We start from the raw sequence: 10000 nt of genomic DNA, 5'->3' as shown, positions 1-10000 counted from the left end.
CACCTCCACTCCAAGTATCTTGACGTCATCTTGGAGTGGGAGAGCAGCAGCGCCAAAGACAACTTTCCTGCCATTGCTGCCATGGCGGCTGGGGACCGAGAGACAACCATTGCTTGTGTCTTCTCCGGCGCGAATGTCACTTGCCAGCGAGCACCCCACTCCTTTATCACTCGTAGCTGCTGATTGATGGCCTCAGCAGCCCGCCCACTGTCCTGGCGTGGATAGGTATAGGAGAGGGTGCAGTCATCAGCATAGGCCATGACTCCTGGCAGTAGCTGGAGAAGATCATCCACGTAGATATTCCACAGGAGTGGGCCAAGAATTGAACCCTGTGGCACTGATGCCTCCACAGGCAGGGACTCAGATGTTTGCCCGTTGACAACCACCTTGAGGCTTCTGTCCTGCAGGTAATTTCCCAAGAGTCGTAGCAAGCCACCCTGGATGCCTTTAGCACGAAGCTTTTCTAGTAATCCGTTGTGCCATACTTTATCAAAAGCTCCTGCTATGTCCAAAGCAACCACTATAGTGTCCTTGCCGTCGTCGAGGGCGTCCTGCCAATGCCTGGTGAGAAGCATCATTAGGTCGGAGGTTGACCTTCCAGGTCTGAACCCAAACTGTTGGTCTGAGAGGAGGGCATTGTCCTTGAGATGGCTACACACCACCTCTGCCACGACCCTCTCAAACACTTTACCCACCACTGACAACAGGGATATGGGTCTGTAGTTTTTTGGGTCCGTCCTGGAGCTTTTTGTGTACAGGAACTACTCGAGCCTCCTTCCACACTGAAGGCCAGACGTTTTCCCGTACACAAGTTGTGAACTTGGGTGAGAGGGGCAGCCAGTTCCTGGGAGCATCGCTTCAGCAGGTGCGGGCTGATGTCATCAGGGCCGGTGGCTTTCTGTGTGTCCAGCCCCGCAATAATCGCTTCACCTGCTGATGCGTCACCTCCACCATGGTGACAGTCTTCTCACATTGCTGGACCAGCTGAGGCGGTGGCTGCTGTGGATTCCCGACCTTCATTTTTCCAGCAAACAAGGAAGCCAGCAACTGTGCCCTCTCCTTACTGCTGGTGGCGACAGTACCGTCCTGCTTGCTGAGGGAGGGATGGATTCTTGGTGGCCAGTTCCTTGTTTGTCCTTAACAAGAGACCACCAAGTTTTGTTTCCTACGCCAGTGCCACACAGTTTCCGGCGCAGGCTTTCCTCCCACTTTTTTAAGGCCCACTTGCTGGTTACCACCATCCTCCTGCATGCAGCCCTGTGCAGGTCCTTGTTGCGCCGAGTCGGGTTCCTCTTGTAGCGGAGCCAGGCAGCATACTTTGCCTCGGCAGCAACACGGCAACGGTAGCCAAACCATGGCTGATCCGTCGATCTGGTGGTGTATTCCCTGTGTGGGACGTGGCGTCTCTGGAGGGCGAGAAGGTGAGAGGTGAGTGCAAGTGCTTCACTCTCTGCTCCTCCCTGTAGCAGAGTGGCCCATGGGGTGTGGGTCAGGTCGCGGCGCAGGGAAGCCCAGTCTGCTTTGTTCCACAGCCAGATGGTGCGGGTGGTGGCCTCGTCCTGAGCCACGCCCACTTCCAGCTGTGTCAGTACAGCGTGATGGTCAGAGCTGCCCACGAGCCCCAGCTGATGACACTGAAGCTTGTCTTCCTGGTAGTCTGAGATGACAGGGTCTAATGTCCCTCCTCGTTCATGTGTGGGGAAGGTGACATGATCTGTCAGACCCTGCACCTCAGGAGATTCTCGTAGGCGTCTCTTTCCAGGTGGTGATTGAGATCCCCCACAATCAGCACGTGGCTGCAGCTGTGTGCCATCATCAGGTTGTCTAAGGTCTCAGTCAGGTACAGGAGTGAGTCAGGCCCTTGTCGCGGGGGGCGATACAGGGCACACAGCAGGAGGGCTGAGCGGTCTGCCAGCATTACTCGGAAGTACATCATCTCCATCATTGGAGGCGTGTCTATGTCGAGTAGCTGGGCCTGCATTCCTTCCTTGAAGCAGACAGCCACTCCACCTCCTGTTCGCTCCTGTCGGTCCCTCCTCACCCAGTGGGTGAAGCCCTGCATCCTGCCATACGTGGGCTCCACCTCACTGTTCAGCCATGTCTCGGTCACCACAACAACGTCTGCATTGTGTCGTTGCACACAGTTGTGGTATAAGTCTGCAAGGTTAGTCCGGAGACCACGGACGTTGCTAGAGACGACCTTTAGTTGGCGGCGGGGCAAGCTGGCTGTACCATGGTGAGGGATGGTAGTGAGCGAGGCCTGCTAGTCCGAGGTGGTGGTTAGGGTCCGCGGCCGACTGCTGGTACTGGTGAAGAGGGTGGTCCACTGCCGCCCCTGGTTCTGATTCCAGATACCAGGCTGAGGAAGGAGTGGGCGAGGTTGTGGCAAGGACTGAAATGAAGTGAGGGGGTGGGCGGGCTGAGGCGCTGCAGGTGGGAAGGGTGTGGCTGTGTATCTTTCCACCGTAAGAAGCCGCTGTAGGAGACGCTCCTGACGTAAATCGTCAGTTCTGGCGTGGCAAGTAGCAGAAGTGTGTCCTTTCCGTGAGCAGTACTCACACACTTTTGCCTTGGCTCGCTTTTGTGTCTGCTTGGTGGCCTGGTGAGTCCTCAGTCCTTCGCTGGACACCCTCCTCGCGTCCTGCTGCACTTCCCTCTTAGATTTCTTTTTTCTCCAATCTCCTGAAGTGGTCTGAGGAGAGGTTCGTGGGCGAACAGAGGCACCGCGATCTACTCCGTTCGCTGTGTTTATGGAGGAAGAGTCCCTGCTGCTCTGTGTGGCGGTAGACGTGGTAGTGAGTACCGAGCAGTCACTCTGTGTGGCAGAAGGAGTGACAGTGGACGCTGGGGAGGTGTCACAGTCGCTCTGTGTGGCGGTGGAAGCAGTGGAGGTAGGCGGAGCGGTCGTTGTTTCCCGGGCAGGCGAAGGGAAGGTGGAAGTGGAGAAAACAGCTGCGTACCGGATCTGTTGCGGTTTATCCGAGCTCCACCACGTCCTCCACCTCTCAGAGTCCTGACAAACCACCTCCCAGTGTTCGTCAATTGACTCTGCGTGGGCGCTGACTGCCTGAGAGCGTGTGGCTACTTGCGTCTGGCGCTGTTTTGACGCTATCAGCCTGTCTGCTACTCTGAGAGCCGCAGCAAACACGTCTCTGTGCTGTATGATCAAGTCTCGGTCGTCCTGGAGGGACTTAATCACACAGTTTTGTTGAGAGGCTTCCTCAGTGAGCTTCTCAACTAGTGAAACTAGCTCTCCTCTCTCCAAGCCCTCCCACTGACTCTCCCACTATCGTCCGGTAGTGGCGTGGGGTGTGTCAGTCTCCTCGCTGATGTAGATGACGGGGTCCGGGATGTTTGCTTGGAGTCGTAGCTGTTCCGTGTAGCTACACTTGAAGACTGGCGTATCCCCAAGGCAGCTGTTGTGACAAAGGTTACGGCAGGTTTCCTCGTCACAGCTCACGTGTTGAGTCTTAAGTGTTGCTTTGCCACAAACGCAACACCAATTCTGTGGCTGGTAGCCAGGCAAGTCTCGCCTGGCTATGGGGCGATGGGCGGGGCTAGACATTGAGGGAGAGGATAAGTGATTCCCTGGGGAATTGTGGAGCCAGGTGTGGGAGCGACAACGAGTGTTGGCTCTAAACGACACGTACGACACTAACACACTCGTGAACACAGACACTAAACACTGGCACAGAACACAAAGCACTTCCCCACAGGCGCACAAAAAACACACGACACTAACTACCTCTCCCACAAGTCAAGCCAAACCAGCCACGGAGAGAGATACAGGTTGTTTAAAAACTACCTTGGAGAGATTTGGCAACTGTGTGCTGCCTTAGGCCTCGCGTCAGGTCAGGCCCGGGTCTCGGTCACTGCACGGGTACAAGCACTCTTTTCAAGTGATTTTTTAACACTATTGCAAGGCTTAGCACACCTTACACTTTTACATGGACACCAGGACACTTAGCACTTCAAGCACTGAAATTTTCACAACACTGCACTTTGTTAAACCACTGTAACACCACGAAAAACACGGAGCTACCACGTGCGTGACCTCTCTCTCTCTCTCTTCTTTGTTCCTTTCTTTTTCTGTCTATCTCTATGCCTTTGTTTTAATTCTCTCTCTCTCTCTCTCTCTCTCTCTCTCTCTCTCTCTCTCTCTCTCTCTCTCTCTCTCTCTCTCTCTCCTGTCTCTGTTTGGCTCTGTTTTTTTCTGTCTATCTGCGACCGTTTGCTTGCTTCTGTTTTTCTTTCGTCTTGTCTGGATCAGTTTCTCTGTAATTCTGTCACCATCTGTTTGTGTGTCTGGTTGGTTTGGTGTTTTTCTTTCTTTACTTTTTTGTCTGTCTGTATGTATGTTTTTTCTCTCTCTCTCTCTCTCTCTCTCTCTCTCTCTCTCTCTCTCTCTCTCTCTCTCTCTCTCTCTTCATTGTTCGGAGAAATATTCCGTTTCCTTCTAATCTCTCTTTCTCTCCCTCTCTGTACTTGCATTAATCCTCTCTCTCTCTCTCTCTCTCTCTCTCTCTCTCTCTCTCTCTCTCTCTCTCTCTCTCTCTCTCTCTCTCTCTCTTTACATACGTACACAACACAGCGGCGAAAACACTCGAGACAAAAACAAGGCATTCCGATTCTCCTTCCCTCACTAACATAAAGATTCGAAACCACCTCTCGCGATGCTCCTCACCCGTTGTTCCCCCGGCCCGGCATTGGAACACGAATTAGTGCAATCAAAACCTACATTACAACGCTAAGGGAGCCTCCATTCCGCGCCGGGGAGGTTCAGACCCTAATTATCAACACGATCAGATCCCCCTTGCGCCCGAATCATCAGGAATATAAGATCGGGGAAGGACATTTGGATTGCTGCACAGAAAAAAAGTAAGCGTGGTTTTGTTGCTTATGTGAGGCTCGAAAGGAGGAAGAGGAGGGGGAGGAGGAGGAGGAGGAGGAAAGGGTGGTCAGTGTCTGGTTATCCCCTCCTAACCTTCCTCTCCTCCTCCACCTCCTCTTCCACCACCACCACCATCACCACCACCACCTCCTCCTCCTCCTCCTCCTCCTCCTCCGAGCGCCCCGTCCACCACCAATAAAGGTTAATTAGACCGATGTGAATACCAGTCCAGGTAAAATTAAAGGTTACACGTGTTTAAATTCCCTCACATGCTGTGGAGTTTCCGATTTCACCTGCGCTTTATATCGTCTATACTTTCCACAGGGTATCTATAGTCTGCTTCTATTTATTTCCGCCCCACCCCCAATCGTCGCCGAGGATACACACAGAAAAGCCTTAATCGTGCTCTCTCTCTCTCTCTCTCTCTCTCTCTCTCTCTCTCTCTCTCTCTCTCTCTCTCTCTCTCTCTCTCATTTGGCTGTCGCTTATACCGCTTTCTTTCGCCAATGATTCGAAAACACTTCTGAATCTTTCGTGTTTTCGTCCATCGTTCATTTCGCTTATGGTCATTTATTGATGGCGTGATGTTGAAGGTTGCGCGATCTGTAAAAGGAATTATGCAGGAGGTGGATAAATAAAGGATGTCATGCTTGAGAGAGAGAGAGAGAGAGAGAGAGAGAGAGAGAGAGAGAGAGAGAGAGAGAGAGAGAGAGAGAGAGGAGGGAGGGGAGAGGTGACAAAGAGGGAACATTAAAGCGAGAGAGGTAAGGGGAGGAAAGCAGGGTAGAGACATTAAAGAGTAGAGACAGGAGAGAGAGAGAGAGAGAGAGAGAGAGAGAGAGAGAGAGAGAGAGAGAGAGAGAGAGAGAGAGAGAGAGAGAGAGAGAGAGAGAAATAGCGCGAAAAATTTTATAGAAAAATGGAATAAATGAAAGCATACGACGGGAGGAGATGGAAGAAACGAAACGGGAGTTGGAATAGGAGGAGGAGGAAGAGGAGGAGGAGGAGGAGGAAAAAACGGGGAGAAAAGATGAAGGGGAGCGAGGGAATGGGGAAAAAATGCCAATCAGAGTATTTGCAATTTACAGAGCATAAAAATGACCCTCTGCTCACTAATGATATGCAAATACCATTATTATCACATGATATATTGATAGATGGGCTCAAACAGTGGCGGTGAGAGAGAGAGAGAGAGAGAGAGAGAGAGAGAGAGAGAGGATCTGATGTTTTATCTAATTTGTTTCGTTAGTTTTCATTTTCTTGTGTATCTAGTATCTCTCTCTCTCTCTCTCTCTCTCTCTCTCTCTCTCTCTCTCTCTCTCTCTCTCTCTCTTGCATGTGTTTCCTGACCTTACTCCTCCTACTCCTCCTCTGCATCCTTTTCCTCACACTTGTCTCTTCCTTTATCAACTTGTTCTTTTTACTTTCTCAGCACAGTCTTCAGTCTTGTGTCTCCTTGCCTTGCCACGCTAATACATCCTGCCTTCCTCCTATTCCTCCTTCCTCGCTCTTCCTCCTCGTGTAAACTAGCTTGCGCTCCCCTGCCACTCCCTCCACAGCATAATTGCGATAACGACTTAATGCCCAGTTATAGCACCAGGGAACTCAGTCTGGGAGGCGTATCCGAACCGAGCCCGGACTCAACCGAATTCATCCGAAACAAACCGAAGCGTATCCGAACACCCATTACGATTTCCTGGGAACTGTGGGGAGGGAAAATTGTATGAAATTGTAACCGAACCTCTCCGAATGAACCTCAGGCAACGAGAGGCACGGTTCATTTATTCACCGGAACATGTACCAATATGGCGCGTCAAAACAGAGGGTGAAACATTTCCATACACATACCCGAACACATCCGAACAACCGCGAATCCTTTCCTCCCAAAACACAGGATGATGAGTTGATATGTGAGCCGCATTCGAAACACGTACGGACAGTAAGCATCTGAAAATCATATCCGGACGAGGTGGAAATACAACCGAACGCATACGAAACAGAATGAATTATATCCGAAAACCAAGCGGAATATGAACCAAATTCGAACAGAAACTCGAAGTCATTTGAAACACGTAGTAAGTAGTTCCGAATCGAATCTGGATGTGTTGGAAATGGAGCCTAACGTATCCGAACGTATCCGAACCCCTGACAAACACGACTTATGGAAGAGAGTTCAGGCGGCACAATTGTCAAATCGAATCAAATGGGTTACCTTGGCCGCTTAAAGGGAACGAGGGGAGGAAGGGGAGGGGAATGGGGAGACGAGGGGAATGGTTGGTAGTGTGGGAGGGAGAAGGCTGGTGGTTTGTCTCGGTATTCAGGCTCTCTCTCTCTCTCTCTCTCTCTCTCTCTCTCTCTCTCTCTCTCTCATTGTTACTTCTTCCTCTTTTCTGTAAGTTCCTTTATTTTCAAGTTTGATTTATTTTTCCATGTTTTGAAATATAGTGTTAGTTATATTTCTAACAGACTGAACCTCTCTCTCTCTCTCTCTCTCTCTCTCTCTCTCTCTCTCTCTCTCTCTCTCTCTCTCTCTCTCTCTCTCTCTCTCTCTCTCTCTCTAATGGTCTACTTCACCTGTATTATTACCTGTAAATTCGCCTCTGTATATCTGCTTTATTTCTTCCTTCCCTCAGTGCGTCTTCTAGTTCTGCGTCTCTCCTTTATTCTTTCTTCCTTTCCCTACTTCTGTTTCTCATATTTTCAATACTTAATTTTCGTTATTTTAACATTTTATTCCCTTGACAATCTCTCTCTCTCTCTCTCTCTCTCTCTCTCTCTCTCTCTCTCTCTCTCTCTCTCTCTCTCTACATTCATGTCCTTTCCTCGTCATTTTTCCCTCATTCCCTCGCTCTTCTCTTCACCGCCCATCCCTCTGCCTCCCTCTGTTCCTTGGCGCATTTTTATCTTTCTATCTCCTTCTCTTTTCTTGTACAGCACAACTTCCTTACAACTTGCCATCTCTCCTCAAACCACGTGCATAATTAACCCCATTACCTGCCGGAAGTGCATCCAAGAAACTTCTCCAAACTTGTCCGCCAATTATGCTATCACGTGCTGCGTCTTGGATTGAAGAATAAGAACACGATGAAGTCAGTTACGATTTGTAGGTTTGTAGATTATTAAAGAGGGAAGAAATTCCAAAGGAAAATCTATCTAGTGACTTTTTTATCTGATAAAGGCAATAGTTTGTTTCTATTTTAGTACTAAGATAAAAAGGAACTATGGAAGGCTTGATGAATTTGTAAACCTCTTAATTAGTTAATGACTAAGGTTATTTGAAGCAAGAAGTTAAAATACATATAAAATTACTTTTTTGTACTTATAAACTTTTTTTTAGCTAACATGATATTAACACAGTAAGGTAATAATAAATTTAAAAAGAAAGTGTAAAGAAATTAATATACAGAAGTAATCGAATGTACAGACACGCCAATCAATAGCTCGGGGGATCTGGTGGGTTAGTAAATTAACGTGATGTGAGAAAACGTAATATTATTCTTCCGTGAACCTAATTTTTTTAATAGACCTGTTATGGTGACTGTAAGATAAAAGATAAAAGAAAATATCAAGTAAAATGACAAAAAGTCAGATAAGTAAAAGAAATATAAAACAAAGGAAAAGTTACAAAAGAAATGTAAAGAAATTGATATAAACGAGTAATCAGATATAAAGACAACCCAATTAATAGCTCGGGTGGATTTGTAAACTTACTGATTCAACAATATACGATAGAGAAAAATGAAAATTAATGTAGTAAAGCTATAATATTTACTAAGCCTTCTATGGTGGCTGTAACATGAACGGTAAAACAAAAGATGACAATATCAGATAAGCAACAAAGTTATAAGACAAAAACATTAATACAACACTTCAGATAAAAATAAATAAAGGTAAAACTAAGAAAAAAACAGTAGTGAATCTATAAATCTCATTACAAAACCAACACGCCAAGATGAACACAACCTTGTACACAGCTACCAACGCTTATGTCGCCGTGTTTTGTGTTATTAGCCCAGCTGTTCAGACCCACACACTGCCTCTACCTGTCCTCCCGCCGCTACCTGTTCTGCTCCTTCTCCTCCTGTATTCCCTGCGGTCGTGCTCCTCGCCGCTCGTCTGCCAAATGACCTTGAAATATGCAACAATACCGAAGGGCAAAAACAAGTGTAAAACAAGACCCAATGGTGAAGGAATGCATTGATCCTCGCCACACTTTCCACAGACTGACTTGCTGTTCATTTTTCCCCTTTTTCTCCCTTTTTCTTTTATTCTGCTACGTGGTCGTTTATGAATACATCAGACGACACGCCAAATTCTTCTTTCTCTCTCTCTCTCTCTCTCTCTCTCTCTCTCTCTCTCTCTCTCTCTCTCTTATTGCATCATTTTCTTCGTTTTTTTTTTTTTTTTGTTGTAAATGGTGAGCCAAGACTGTTTTGTGAAGGAATGTACTGATTTCTAAGCCTGTCTTTTGCTTTTTTTCTACTAGTTATTTCGTTTTCACTCTTTTCTTAGTTACTTTCTCTCTCTCTCTCTCTCTCTCTCTCTCTCTCTCTCTCTCTCTCTCTCTCTCTCTCTCTCTCTCTCTCTCTTTCTGGATTTTACACATTTTTCCCTTTTTCGCCTTTCTGAGAGAGAAATAAGCATTGATTTCAGTGTCTGTCTGTCACATCACACTCTTTCTTCCTTTTCATTCTTTCTGCTGTTTTTCTTTTCTTCTTTTTCTGTGTGTATGTGTGTTTGTGCTTGCCTTTTAACTTTATTCCTTATCTCTCTCAGCATTACGTAAAGATTTGAATTGATGTGAGAAGAATTAGGCGGAAGTCTTTACCTTTACCGGAGACAAGTGACAGATCGACAAGACGAAAGTTGGAGGACGAAGTCAAGTATTACCAGGAACTTTAACGAGTGACGAGGCAACACATCGCTCGGTAAAGAGTGTTGTGTTGCATCGACTGACCGCTGTGTTGTATGATTTAGACTTTAGTGCTCACTGTTGTACATCTTTCTTTTCTTTTCTTTTCACTAATCAGTGTCTTTTCTTTACTTCTCTCTCTCTCTCTCTCTCTCTCTCTCTCTCTCTCTCTCTCTCTCTCTCTCTCTCTCTCTCTC

General features: G+C 47.5%; 1 protein-coding gene and 1 long non-coding RNA gene across 3 annotated transcripts in view; one reads left to right on the top strand and one right to left on the bottom strand.

Annotated features, from left to right (window-relative positions):
• LOC123510457 overlaps positions 1-6399 on the bottom strand; it is a 49852-nt gene extending 43453 nt beyond the window's left edge. The window contains exon 1 of the long non-coding RNA XR_006676508.1: positions 6242-6399. This is a non-coding gene — a long non-coding RNA (uncharacterized LOC123510457). The remainder of the gene's footprint in view (positions 1-6241) is intronic.
• The window catches only part of LOC123510455 (hemicentin-1-like), a 177469-nt gene that overhangs the window by 70361 nt on the left and 97108 nt on the right, over positions 1-10000 (top strand). The window lies entirely within an intron of this gene.

The sequence above is a fragment of the Portunus trituberculatus genome, chromosome 29 (genome assembly GCF_017591435.1).
Source record: "Portunus trituberculatus isolate SZX2019 chromosome 29, ASM1759143v1, whole genome shotgun sequence".
NCBI classification, from domain to species: domain Eukaryota; kingdom Metazoa; phylum Arthropoda; class Malacostraca; order Decapoda; family Portunidae; genus Portunus; species Portunus trituberculatus.
The sequence above is the reverse complement of the archived record's forward strand: the minus strand, read 5'-3'. Positions and strand labels throughout refer to the sequence as shown.